General features: G+C 44.5%; 1 pseudogene; it reads left to right on the top strand.

Annotated features, from left to right (window-relative positions):
• The first annotated feature begins 5848 nt into the window (after window positions 1-5848).
• LOC116356876 (uncharacterized) lies at window positions 5849-5980 on the top strand (annotated as a pseudogene).
• Window positions 5981-12484: the final 6504 nt, after the last annotated feature.

Raw genomic sequence — 12484 nt, 5'->3', positions numbered from 1 at the left:
TTTATCGTTAATATTCTGTTTGTTAATGCTGTTTACTGTGGCAGCACCATTTCACCAAATCAAATTCCGGTATATGTGATAGTACTTGCCAAATAAAGGTGATTCTGATGGATCAACTCACAATTGGATGCATAGCTCTTTGCAATGACATTGGACAAAAATATCTGCCTTTGTAACGTTTTACATACTAAGATTTTTTTTTTTTTTACCTTTATTTAACTAGGCAAGTCAGTTAAGAACAAATTCTTATTTTCAATGACAGCCTAGGAACAATGGGTTAACTGCCTGTTCAGGGGCAGAACGATACTCAGTATGTATGAAAGACAATGGGTTGCAGCCTATATTGAGATAAGGTAGGTCCTAACAACCACATATCACAGACAGGCTATTTTGACTGTGATTTCAGTATGTGCATGGCTTCTGCATAAATATGTGTACTGCTTACTGCTAAGAAAAACGTTTCTCACACTATTACTGTAGCTTAGCCTACTACTCTGTCTTGTGGATGATGCAGCAAGTATACTTTAGCTGTGTTCAAATACTCATACTAACCGCACTAACCATACTATTTGTGACGTAAATTGAGTATATAGTATGCTTATTAGTCATAGTATGGATATAGTTAGTATGCCAAACGTTTGAATGTGGCCAGTGTCAGTAAATGTCAGGAAAAAAGCATAATTAAAATGTTGCCAGCAGCACAGTTACAGTTACCAACACTCCGAATAACATGAAAACAGCCTAATCAGCTCTGGTAGGGCGAGTAATATGGTCAGAGTGAGGTACTCTCTCATTGGTGTCGAAGTAGCTAGCAAGTTAGCCAGTTAGCTTAGGTACTTGACTGCCGTTGTGAGGTCAAGAGCGTCCAGTGTGCGCTCTGAACGTTCCAAAAGCGAAAGCTCTGAATTTACAAACAGACAATCTGACAACGCCCTGAATTTACAAGCGCACTCTGGCACTCCAGATTGAATTTACGAACACACTCGAAGTCTACGTAATGATTTGTAATGCTAACAAGCTAGCAAGAGGTTGCATAGCAACAGCATCAACTTCCAGTAGACAGGTGAAGCGCTAGTACGCTCAACTGAAAAGGATACCGTTCTTTTACAGTATACTAAAATTAACATATACTATATACTCATTAACCCTTGTGTGGGTACTGTTTATCTGAAACAAATATAAATGAAACAAGGTTTTCATCACTATTGATGTTTATTGCTTTGAACTGAACAAATTGGAAGGAAAAAATGTACATACAGTATTTAATGGAAATTATAAATGAGTCCCATCTCAGGGTAGTAAGTTGGTGGTTTGAAGATATCCCTCTAATGGTGTGGGGGCTGTGCTTTGGCAAAGTGGGTCAGGTTATATTCTGGTCGGCCCTGTCCGGGAGTATAGTCGGACGGGACCACAGTGTCTCCTGACCCCTCCTGTCTCAGCCTCCAGTATTTATGCTGCAATAGTTTAAGTGTCGGGGGCTAGGGTCATTCAGTCTGTTATATCTGGAGTATTTCTCCGGTCTGTGAATTTTTAAGTATGCTCCCTCTAATTCTTTCTCTCGGAGGACCTGAGCCCTAGGACTGCTTGCTGACCCCAGTTTCAACTGTTCTGCCGAATCCTGACCTGTTCACTGGACATGCTACCTTGTCCCGGACCTGCTGTTTTCTCTCTCTTCCGCACCTGCTGCCTCCTAACTCTGGATGATTGGCTATGAAAAGCCAAATGACATTTACTCCTGAGGTACCGACCTGTTGCACCCTCTACAACCACTGTGATTAATATTATTTGACCATGCGGGTCATCTGCTGCCAATGACTGGAATGAACTACACAAATCTCTGAAACTGGAAACACTTATCTCCCTCACCAGCTGTCAGAGCAGCTCAGATTACTGCACCTGTACATAGCCTAATGGTTAGAGCATTGGCCATGTACTGTTATAATCTCCACCCGGCACAGCCAGAAGACGACTGGCCACCCCTCACAGCCTGGTTCCTCTCTAGGTTTCTGTCTAGGTTCCTGCTTTTCTATGGAGTTGTTCCTAGCTGCCGTGCTTCTACATCTGCATTGCTTGCTGTTTGGGGTTTTAGGCTGGGTTTCTGTATGGCACTTTGTGACATTGGCTGATGTAAAAAGGGCTTTATAAATACATTTGATTGAAATTTGATTGATTTAATACAAATGAAGGCCGGTCTACACACCACATGAGGGACAGAGTTTTACTTTGTGTGTGTTACAAATGTATTTCTTGCACTTGATGCATGTGTACTGTGTCTTCCTGTCCTTCTTGGGTCCGCACACATCACAGTGATTCTTCTTGTTGCTATGACTGCAATCTAGAATGATGAAAACACTTAGTTCAGGAATTTTACTAACATCTCACTCACATATATAGTTACAGCTGGCCAAGGTAGGAGAGTCAGACACATGCATGCAACAACATCACTCGCACTTACTTACGGTTTTGGAGTTGTTGGTTCTGTGGGTCGGACGGATGAAGCACCAGCATCCTCCTCCTGAATCCTCTTCACGATGGCTGCAGAAGCTGGGGTCCTTGGAATATGTTGCCTCCTCTGGATTTGTCACAGGGTTCTTCTTTTGCAGCTGTAGCCAGTCACCAGCTTGTCTAAATTGTCCACCTCTCCTTTTGCAACATTGTAATCCATTACGATTTCTGGTTTTTGATGTTCCTGGCCACAGACTCTCCCATCCCTATGCAGCGTACTCATGAGTACCACAGTTTTGCCTTTCTTTGGCACGTAGGACACTAGGGACGTGTCGGCCATGAACACAAACTTAAGAGTAATTGATAGGCCTGTTCCGTGTCTTCAACAGCTGAGGTGGGAGCTCTGGCTTGTTTTTCCGTATTGTTCCTACCATCATCAGCTTCCTCTTGAGGAGCTCCTGTCCCAGCTTGTTCAAAGTAAAAAAAGTTATTGCATGTGATGGGTTGGCCACGGAGTCCTTGTGTCACATCCAGGACAACCCGCTTCCCCATATACACTTGCAAGTTCTACCCATATGATGAAGCAGCATCACAGGCAGCCCAGATCTTGATTCCATATTTTGTGGGTTTAGACGGTATGTACTGCCTGAAGAGGCAGCGGCCCCTAATTGGCATAAGCTGATCATCAACAGTAACATTCAGCCCAGGGTTGTAAAACAGGGGAAGGCGGTCCACCCACTTGTCCCACACTGACCTGATTGCAGTTAGCTTGTCTCTCTGCCACCGAGCTGGTCTGGTGTCTCAGTTATCGAAGGGGATAACCCTGGAAATAATGTGGAAGTTTTCCAGGGACATTATTGCACGGAAAAGTGCTCTGCCAGTTTCTGCATCCCACAGAGATTCTGTGGATGTAACGGCTTTTTAGGTGTGGTGAAGGAGAGTCGGACCAAAACGCAGCGTGTAGATTGCGATCCATGTTTAATGAAAACGTAAAACTCGAATCAATACAAATGCACTACAAAACAACAAACTTAACGTAATGAAAACCGAAACAGCCTATACTAGTGTAAACTAACATAGAGACAGGAACAAGGACACTAAGGACAATCACCCACGACAAACTCAAAGAATATGGCTGCCTAAATATGGTTCCCAATCAGAGACAACGATAAGCACCTGCCTCTGATTGAGAACCACTCCAGACAGCCATAGACTTTGCTAGATAACCCCACTAGCTACAATCCCAAATACATACACGCCAAAACCCCAAGACAAAACACACCACAATCCAAAAACTCCATGCCACACCCTGGCCTGACCCAATACATGAAGAAAAACACAAAATAATTAGACCAGGGCGTGACAGTGGATACCCCCATTGGATCTGAAAACACCAGCAAGGATACGAACCCCAAAATATGCATGTAAATGAGTTTGGTCCATCTCCTTCTATTTCTCTCCAAAAGCATGCCTTCCCTCCAAATTAGTGCAGTCCAGAATTATTCAGTTCAAAAGAAGACTTTGTCTTGCGCATGAGTAACCACCATCCGCGTCGGCTCTGGTTGTGTCCTTATCACATTGGCAGCCATACTTGGTGGCTCATTCCTTGGGCAGGAAGGCCATTCAATGTCACAATTTTTTTACATCCATATTTTCTCTCCTGCAGGCTGCTGATTAGCTGGTTGCTGACAGGCTGGCCCGCTGGTCCTGGGGCAGGTTGCTGACGGGCTGGTCCTGGGGCTGGCTGCTGACTGGCTGGCCCGCTGGTCCTGGGACAGGCTGCTGACGGGCTGGCCCGCTGGTCCTGGGACAGGCTGCTGATGGGCTGGTCCTGGGGCAGGCTGCTGACGGGCTGGTCCTGGGGCTGGCTGCTGACTGGCTGGCCCGCTGGTCCTGGGACAGGCTGCTGACGGGCTAGTCCTGGGGCAGGCTGCTGACGGGCTGGTCCTGGGGCTGGCTGCTGACTGGCTGACCCGCTGGTCCTGGGACAGGCTGCTGACGGGCTGGCCCGCTGGTCCTGGGACAGGCTGCTAACGGGCTGGTCCTGGGGCAGGCTGCTGACGGGCTGGTCCTGGGACAGGCTGCTGACGGGCTGGTCCTGGGGTTGGCTGCTGAAGGGCTGGTCCTGGGGCAGGCTGCTGACGGGCTGGTCCTGGGGCAGGCTGCTGATGGGCTGGTCCTGGGGCAGGCTGCTGACGGGCTGGTCCTGGGGCAGGCTGCTGATGGGCTGGTCCTGGGGCAGGCTGCTGACAGGCTGGTCCTGGGGCTTGCTGAGAGTCAATATCATCCTATTCTTCCAATTCACTGTCAGACTCCGAATAGACAGAGACATGATCCTCATATTCTGAAAATTCTTCATCTTCCAAAGTGGAAGACACTCTTTCCACACTAGCTTCTCTCTCTGCAAAAATTATTTGTAAGGCCCTCTGAGCATAGATGATTTTTTGCCATACTGATTGATTGTGGTAAGGAGCCACACATGCAAAGCTATTTATTTGTTGTGTCCCTCCCCCAACTTGTACCTGGCTGGGGTAGAGTGTGGAAAAATACTGCATTTTCCCACACTCTATAGAAATAATGTATTGTAATAACATTGTGAAGGTTCCTGCAAGACATTGGGTAGTGTCACACACTACAAAGGGTAAAGAGTGTGAGAAAAGCAGGAGACAGGCAGGGAGGAGGAAGACAGAGTGAAGGCACACAGCAAACCTTTTTGATAAATTTTTACCTACACACTTTTATTACCCTCGGGTTCAGTGGAACCGAACACCACATATGTAATATAAATGTGTATGGTTGAACAAATAATTAATTATATAATTTTTCTTTTAGTAAACATTGAAAATGGATCCCACAGACCCGAACACCACACAAGGGTTAAGTATGTAGTATACAGTATGTTAGTATGGGTATTCGAACACAGCTTTTGTCTCTCCCGCATATCTGGGGTCGTTTACCACCCTGTGGTCGATGGTGTAATTGCAACATATTTTACTGAGTGCAGACACAAGCACGAGGAAACGGCTATACCTACAATGCCTGGAATGCTACGAAACACCAGAAATACTTGTTGTCATTTCTTTGGCTGTGTGCACAAACGTGATTTCAGCATTTAGAAACATCGCCTATTGTGTTATATCAGTCAGACGTTTAGAAAGTCAACGTATAAATCATTTATATCGTGTTGCATAATGGAAAAATAGTCTGACAGCGATATAATCTAATAAAACCAAAGTAATCGCTTTTCCCTCGCTCTGTCCACAACTGCGATCATAAACGTCATTAAACCCTGGTAAATGTGATGCGTTATTATCAGTAGCCAGAGTGATAACTGTCAACCGAAAAGTTTCGAACGGAATGAAAAGTTTCGACTTGACATCCACCGACTTGTAAAAGTTAACTCATACTTACCTGGCAAAGGAGATAATGTGATCAGCAAGGCGATTCTCCCAGCGCAAGGCTCAGCTAATGTATTCCAAATGTGAAAAGAGTAACTGCATAAATTGTGATAGGACTGCATTCGTTCTGTTTGATCTTGTTGTTCAAGTAGTGTTGGTTTGAAATAAAACAGCCACCATGTTATGGGCCCAGTTTTGATTCTGATATATGTTGAGTTTAGTGTTGAGAATGAGATTTGTAAGCATTTATTTTCGCTTTACTTTAGTAATAGTCATCGGATGAATGGTTTAGCATCTATTTCAAAGTGAACGAGGCCTAGCTAACGTTACTACTGTAGATTAATTTTCTCTTTTGGATTTTCCCAAAGCGTGTAATCTGTTATTGTAGCACGGATACTTATTCCTATCATGTATAGTCCTACTTGTGAATGGATTGTCTTGTGCAGGTGCTTCTACACCTGCATTGCTTGCTGTTTGGGGTTTTAAGGCTGGGTTTCTGTACAGCACTTTGAGATATCAGCTGATGTACGAAGGGCTATATAAATACATAAATATATTTGATGTATTTATTTGATTTGTCCTCAGACAGAATGGATTGAGGTGTTTTATTTGCTAGATAATAAAGTAAACAGTTATAGATTACTGCTCATTGTAACATACATACATTACACAATTGTATGATGCAATGGTTAGTTCATGTTGTTAAAATTAAGAGGAAATTGATTGACTTTTGGAGGAACACATAACTTGAAAAGTTGCGTAAAGTTGAAATGTTGAAATGTTCAGCATCTGACAGATGTACACTACCCTTCAAAAGTTTGGGGTCACTTAGAGATGTCCTTGTTTTTGAAAGAAAAGCACAATTTATGTCCATTAAAATAACATCAAATTGATCAGAAATACAGTGTAGACATTGTTAGTGGTGTAAATTACTATTGTAGCTGGAAACGGCAGATTTTTAATGGAATTTACAAAGGCGTACAGAGGCCCATTATCAGCAACCATCACTCCTGTGTTCCAATGGCACGTTGTGTTAGCTAATTCAAGTTTATAATTTTAAAAGGCTAATTGATCATTAGAAAACTCTTTTGCAATTATGTTAGCACAGCTGAAAACTGTTGTACTGATTAAAGAAGCAATAAAACTGGCCTTCTTTAGACTAGTTGAGTATCTGGAGCTTCAGCATTTGTGGGTTTGATTACAGGCTCAAAATGGCCAGAAACAAAGCACTTTCTTTTGAAACTTGTCATTCTATTCTTGTTTTGAGAAATGAAAGCTATTCCATGTGAGAAATTGCCAATAAACTGAAGATCTTGTACAACGCTGTGTACTACTCCCTTCAGAGAACAGCTCAAACTGGCCCTAACCAGAATAGAAAGAGGAGTGGGAGGCCCCGGTGCACAACTGAGCAAGAGGACAAGTACATTAGAGTGTCTAGTTTGAGAAACAGACGCCTCAAAAGTCCTCAACTGGCAGCTTCATTAAATGCTACCCGCAAAACACCAGTCTCAACGTCAACAGTGAAGAGGCGACTCCGGGATGCTGGCCTTCTAGGCAGAGTGACAAAGAAAAAGCCATTTCTTAGACTGGCCAATAAAAAGAAAAGATTAAGATAGGCAAAAGAACACAGACACTGGACAGAGGAACTCTGCCTAGAAGGCCAGCATCCCGGAGTCGCCTCTTCACTGTAGACGTTGAAACTGGTGTTTTGCGGGTTCTATTTAACGAAGCTGCCTATGTAGATATTCCATTTAAAAAATCATGTTTCCAGCTACAATAGTCATTTACAACATTAACAATGTCTGCACTGTATTTCTGATCAATTTGATGTTCTTTTATTAGATGAAAAATGAACTTTTCTTTCAAAAACAAGGACATTTCTAAGTGACCCCAAACTTTGAACGGTAGTGTATAAGCATAACTTGGCCTGCTTTGCTTTCTGTTGTTGGGAATTGATTAGGTCTATGTCACCGAGGCTCATCGACTTGTTATAGTCTACCCAAATCACCTTTCTCCGCTTAGCCTGAACACGCCCGATCTCGCTAGTGTCAGGCATATGTGTATAGGTGGCAGGGAAGTCAGGCGCAGGAGAGTCAAACGGAGTGTAAAATGGAGTCTTTTAATAATGTCCTAGTAACATGCTCCATAACACTAAACAGGAAAAGAACATAAACAAATACGGGTACGAAGACCCGTCGCGCACCTATACAACAAAAAACACTACACTGACAATAAACAATCTCTGACAAAGACATGAGAGGAAACAGAGGGTTAAATACACAACAGGTAATGAATGTGATTGAAAACAGGTGTGTGGGAAGACAAGACAAAACCAATGGAAAATGAAAAATGGATCAATGATGGCTAGAAGACCGGTGACTTCGAACGCCGAGCACCGCCCGAACAAGGAGAGGCAACGACTTCGGCAGAAGTCGTGACAGCTAGCTAAGCAGGGTCGGGCCTGGTAGTACTTGAATGGGAGACCACTTGGGAATACCAGGTGCTGTCAGCCAGCCCAGTATGGTGTACTATTGTATTATTTCGTCAGAGGCAACTGTCTTATATTGATTAACAATATAATTGTGTATGTTAATGTGAAATGTTTCTTTTTGGGACTGAATGGCTGTAAATGTCTATTTAAAGTTCAGAATATAGAATGTTAGGAACACTGCTACTAGTTACTTCAACTGAGTGTGTTGCAAAATTTCGCTTCACCTGCAATAACATCTGCTAGATATGAGAATGTGACCAATACAATTTGATTTAATTTAAATAATGGTTCTTTCGCCATACACTTTTTTTTCCAGAGATATGAACTTCAAATAGTCGATCCAACCAATATTACTTTTCTTACGGGAAAACCAGCCTAAATGCGCCTGTTACGTTCCCCAGTTTCTGTTTTGTGGTTTTGTCTGTATGTGTGTGTTTCATGATGGCTTCCTGGATTCTCCCAAGCAGCTGTTTGGTCGGCCCCATTGATGATTGGAGAGTTGACCTCGTCCCCTCGTCAGGATACAGCTGTAGCCCATTAGACTCCTTCTCCAGCTATATAAGCCAGGTGTTCTGTTGCGCAGAAGAGAGATGATGAGTGTGTCCCGTGTTGGTTGTTGTTAAGAGAGATGATGAGTGTGTCCTGTGTTGGTTGTTGTTAAGAGAGATGATGAGTGTGTCCTGTGTTGGTTGTTGTTAAGAGAGATGATGAGTGTGTCCTGTGTTGGTTGTTGTTAAGAGAGATGATGAGTGTGTCCTGTGTTGGTTGTTGTTAAGAGAGATGATGAGTGTGTCCTGGTAAGGTAGGAGAGGGTAGGTTAGGTTAGGTAAGTAGTGGTAAGGTAGGAGAGGGTAGGTTAGGTAAGTAGTGGGTAGGCAGGTAAGGTAGGTAAGTAGTGGGTAGGCAGGTAAGGTAGGTTAGGTAAGTAGTGGGTAGGCAGGTAAGGTAGGAGAGGGTAGGTTAGGTAAGTAGTGGGTAGGCAGGTAAGGTAGGAGAGGGTAGGTTAGGTAAGTAGTGGGTAGGCAGGTAAGGTAGGAGAGGTTAGGTAAGTAGTGGGTAGATGGGTAAGGTAGGAGAGGGTAGGTTAGATAAGTAGTGGGTAGGCAGGTAAGGTAGGAGAGGGAGGCTTTGACATTTACTCTCTTTTCTTTGGTTCCATTCAGCCCCTTTTCCCCATATTACCGTGTGAAGGAAGCAATTAAATTCCCAGTAAATGGTCAATTCTCTGCCTTTGTCATCCTTACTCGCACCTACAGTCCCATACGTCTTTCACTCCACGGAGAGTTGTTGTAGCAGGGTGTTGCGTTCCTTCTTCCTAGAGGTGTACATAACAGTGCCCTATCTCCGAAACTAAGTAGTCGGCCAGGTTAGTACTTGGATGGGAATACTGTGCTGTAAACTGTTCTCAATTTGACCAGGAGAGGTAGCTCTAAAGAGTAGTAGGAGGTAAGTAGTGGGTAGGCAGGTAGTTCTCACATTTTATCAGACCAACTGCATGTTATTTATTATGTTAACAGATATCTCCATTCAATACATGCCTTTCTGGTTCCCTTGATCTGTTCAACTCTAATGATTTTGTCATGTTGCCAGTGTTTTTCCAATGTTGGTGCCGATCTCTTAAATTAACAGGTTTTGTTTTAGGTATGTTCTATCCTTGCAGTCCGAACAACATATCAGAACTGTTGACTATGAAATCGATTGAATAATGAAGTAGGAATAAGAGCTGTGTGGTGCGGTGCCTATGAGTCACATCAAATGTGTACTGAACTGCTGTGCTCCATTGTTTACGCAGCCATACCACCCAGGGTTGCTGTAAGCTTTTTGGTTTATAGATGGCGCCCTTGTACTGTATTACATTATCCCAAGTGAAGATTAAGATCATGTAAAGCGGTAATTGGATGTGTGTATGTCCAGTTGCTCCACTGAATGAAGGTCCTGTATTTCTTTACTCATCCATTTATGTTGCGAAAGTTATATTGTCCCAATAGGTTAGCCTAATGCAATATATTCTAAAAGCTTTGCACAACTTGCAATTCTACATCTGCAATAATTAGATTTAGATCTGTAATGGGCTCTCTGTCAGAATAAAGGACGCAATGTTCAGTGTTCTGGTGTCAGGACGTCTACGGAGTGTAAGCCTACTAAACCTCTGAGGTGCCTCCTGGGTCCAGGCAGGGCATGGGAATAGGGTGAGGAATGCAGGGAATGTTAATGAGCCCAGTGGAAGTGCGTCAGTCCGGGTTTATTATGATCACGTAATGACCTCACTGCAGAGAGAGTGAGACCACCTAACTGAATCTCCAATGGGCCGTGTTTCATTCCAATCAGTTATCCCCTCATCCCTTCTGCCCTCGCTCACTCTCCTTCATGAGTTATTGAATTGGCCTGAATAGATGAAAGCAGCTGCATCTGCCTGTTGAGTATTGCTGCTGTAGTGGTACTCATGACCTAGACAGTGGATGCGTTCTGTAGGACTGCTGTAGTGGTACTCATGACCTAGACAGTGGATGCATTCTGTAGGACTGCTGTAGTGGTACTCATGACCTAGACAGTGGATGCATTCTGTAGGACTGCTGTAGTGGTACTCATGACCTAGACAGTGGATGCATTCTGTAGGACTGCTGTAGTGGTACTCATGACCTAGACAGTGGATGCGTTCTGTAGGACTGCTGTAGTGGTACTCATGACCTAGACAGTGGATGCGTTCTGTAGGGCTGCTGTAGTGGTACTCATGACCTAGACAGTGGATGCGTTCTGTAGGACTGCTGTAGTGGTACTCATGACCTAGACAGTGGATGCATTCTGTAGGGCTGCTGTAGTGGTACTCATGACCTAGACAGTGGATGCGTTCTGTAGGACTGCTGTAGTGGTACTCATGACCTAGACAGTGGATGCGTTCTGTAGGACTGCTGTAGTGGTACTCATGACCTAGACAGTGGATGCATTCTGTAGGGCTGCTGTAGTGGTACTCATGACCTAGACAGTGGATGCATTCTGTAGGGCTGCTGTAGTGGTACTCATGACCTAGACAGTGGATGCGTTCTGTAGGGCTGCTGTAGTGGTACTCATGACCTAGACAGTGGATGCGTTCTGTAGGGCTGCTGTAGTGGTACTCATGACCTAGACAGTGGATGCGTTCTGTAGGACTGCTGTAGTGGTACTCATGACCTAGACAGTGGATGCGTTCTGTAGGGCTGCTGTAGTGGTACTCATGACCTAGACAGTGGATGCATTCTGTAGGGCTGCTGTAGTGGTACTCATGACCTAGACAGTGGATGCGTTCTGTAGGACTGCTGTAGTGGTACTCATGACCTAGACAGTGGATGCGTTCTGTAGGGCTGCTGTAGTGGTACTCATGACCTAGACAGTGGATGCGTTCTGTAGGACTGCTGTAGTGGTACTCATGACCTAGACAGTGGATGCGTTCTGTAGGGCTGCTGTAGTGGTACTCATGACCTAGACAGTGGATGCATTCTGTAGGGCTGCTGTAGTGGTACTCATGACCTAGACAGTGGATGCGTTCTGTAGGACTGCTGTAGTGGTACTCATGACCTAGACAGTGGATGCGTTCTGTAGGGCTGCTGTAGTGGTACTCATGACCTAGACAGTGGATGCGTTCTGTAGGACTGCTGTAGTGGTACTCATGACCTAGACAGTGGATGCATTCTGTAGGACTGCTGTAGTGGTACTCATGACCTAGACAGTGGATGCATTCTGTAGGGCTGCTGTAGTGGTACTCATGACCTAGACAGTGGCTGCGTTCTGTAGGACTGCTGTAGTGGTACTCATGACCTAGACAGTGGATGCATTCTGTAGGGCTGCTGTAGTGGTACTCATGACCTAGACAGTGGATGCATTCTGTAGGGCTGCTGTAGTGGTACTCATGACCTAGACAGTGGATGCGTTCTGTAGGACTGCTGTAGTGGTACTCATGACCTAGACAGTGGATGCATTCTGTAGGGCTGCTGTAGTGGTACTCATGACCTAGACAGTGGATGCGTTCTGTAGGACTGCTGTAGTGGTACTCATGACCTAGACAGTGGATGCGTTCTGTAGGGCTGCTGTAGTGGTACTCATGACCTAGACAGTGGATGCGTTCTGTAGGACTGCTGTAGTGGTACTCATGACCTAGACAGTGGATGCGTTCTGT

The sequence above is a fragment of the Oncorhynchus kisutch genome, linkage group LG2, assembly GCF_002021735.2.
Source record: "Oncorhynchus kisutch isolate 150728-3 linkage group LG2, Okis_V2, whole genome shotgun sequence".
NCBI classification, from domain to species: domain Eukaryota; kingdom Metazoa; phylum Chordata; class Actinopteri; order Salmoniformes; family Salmonidae; genus Oncorhynchus; species Oncorhynchus kisutch.
The sequence above is the reverse complement of the archived record's forward strand: the minus strand, read 5'-3'. Positions and strand labels throughout refer to the sequence as shown.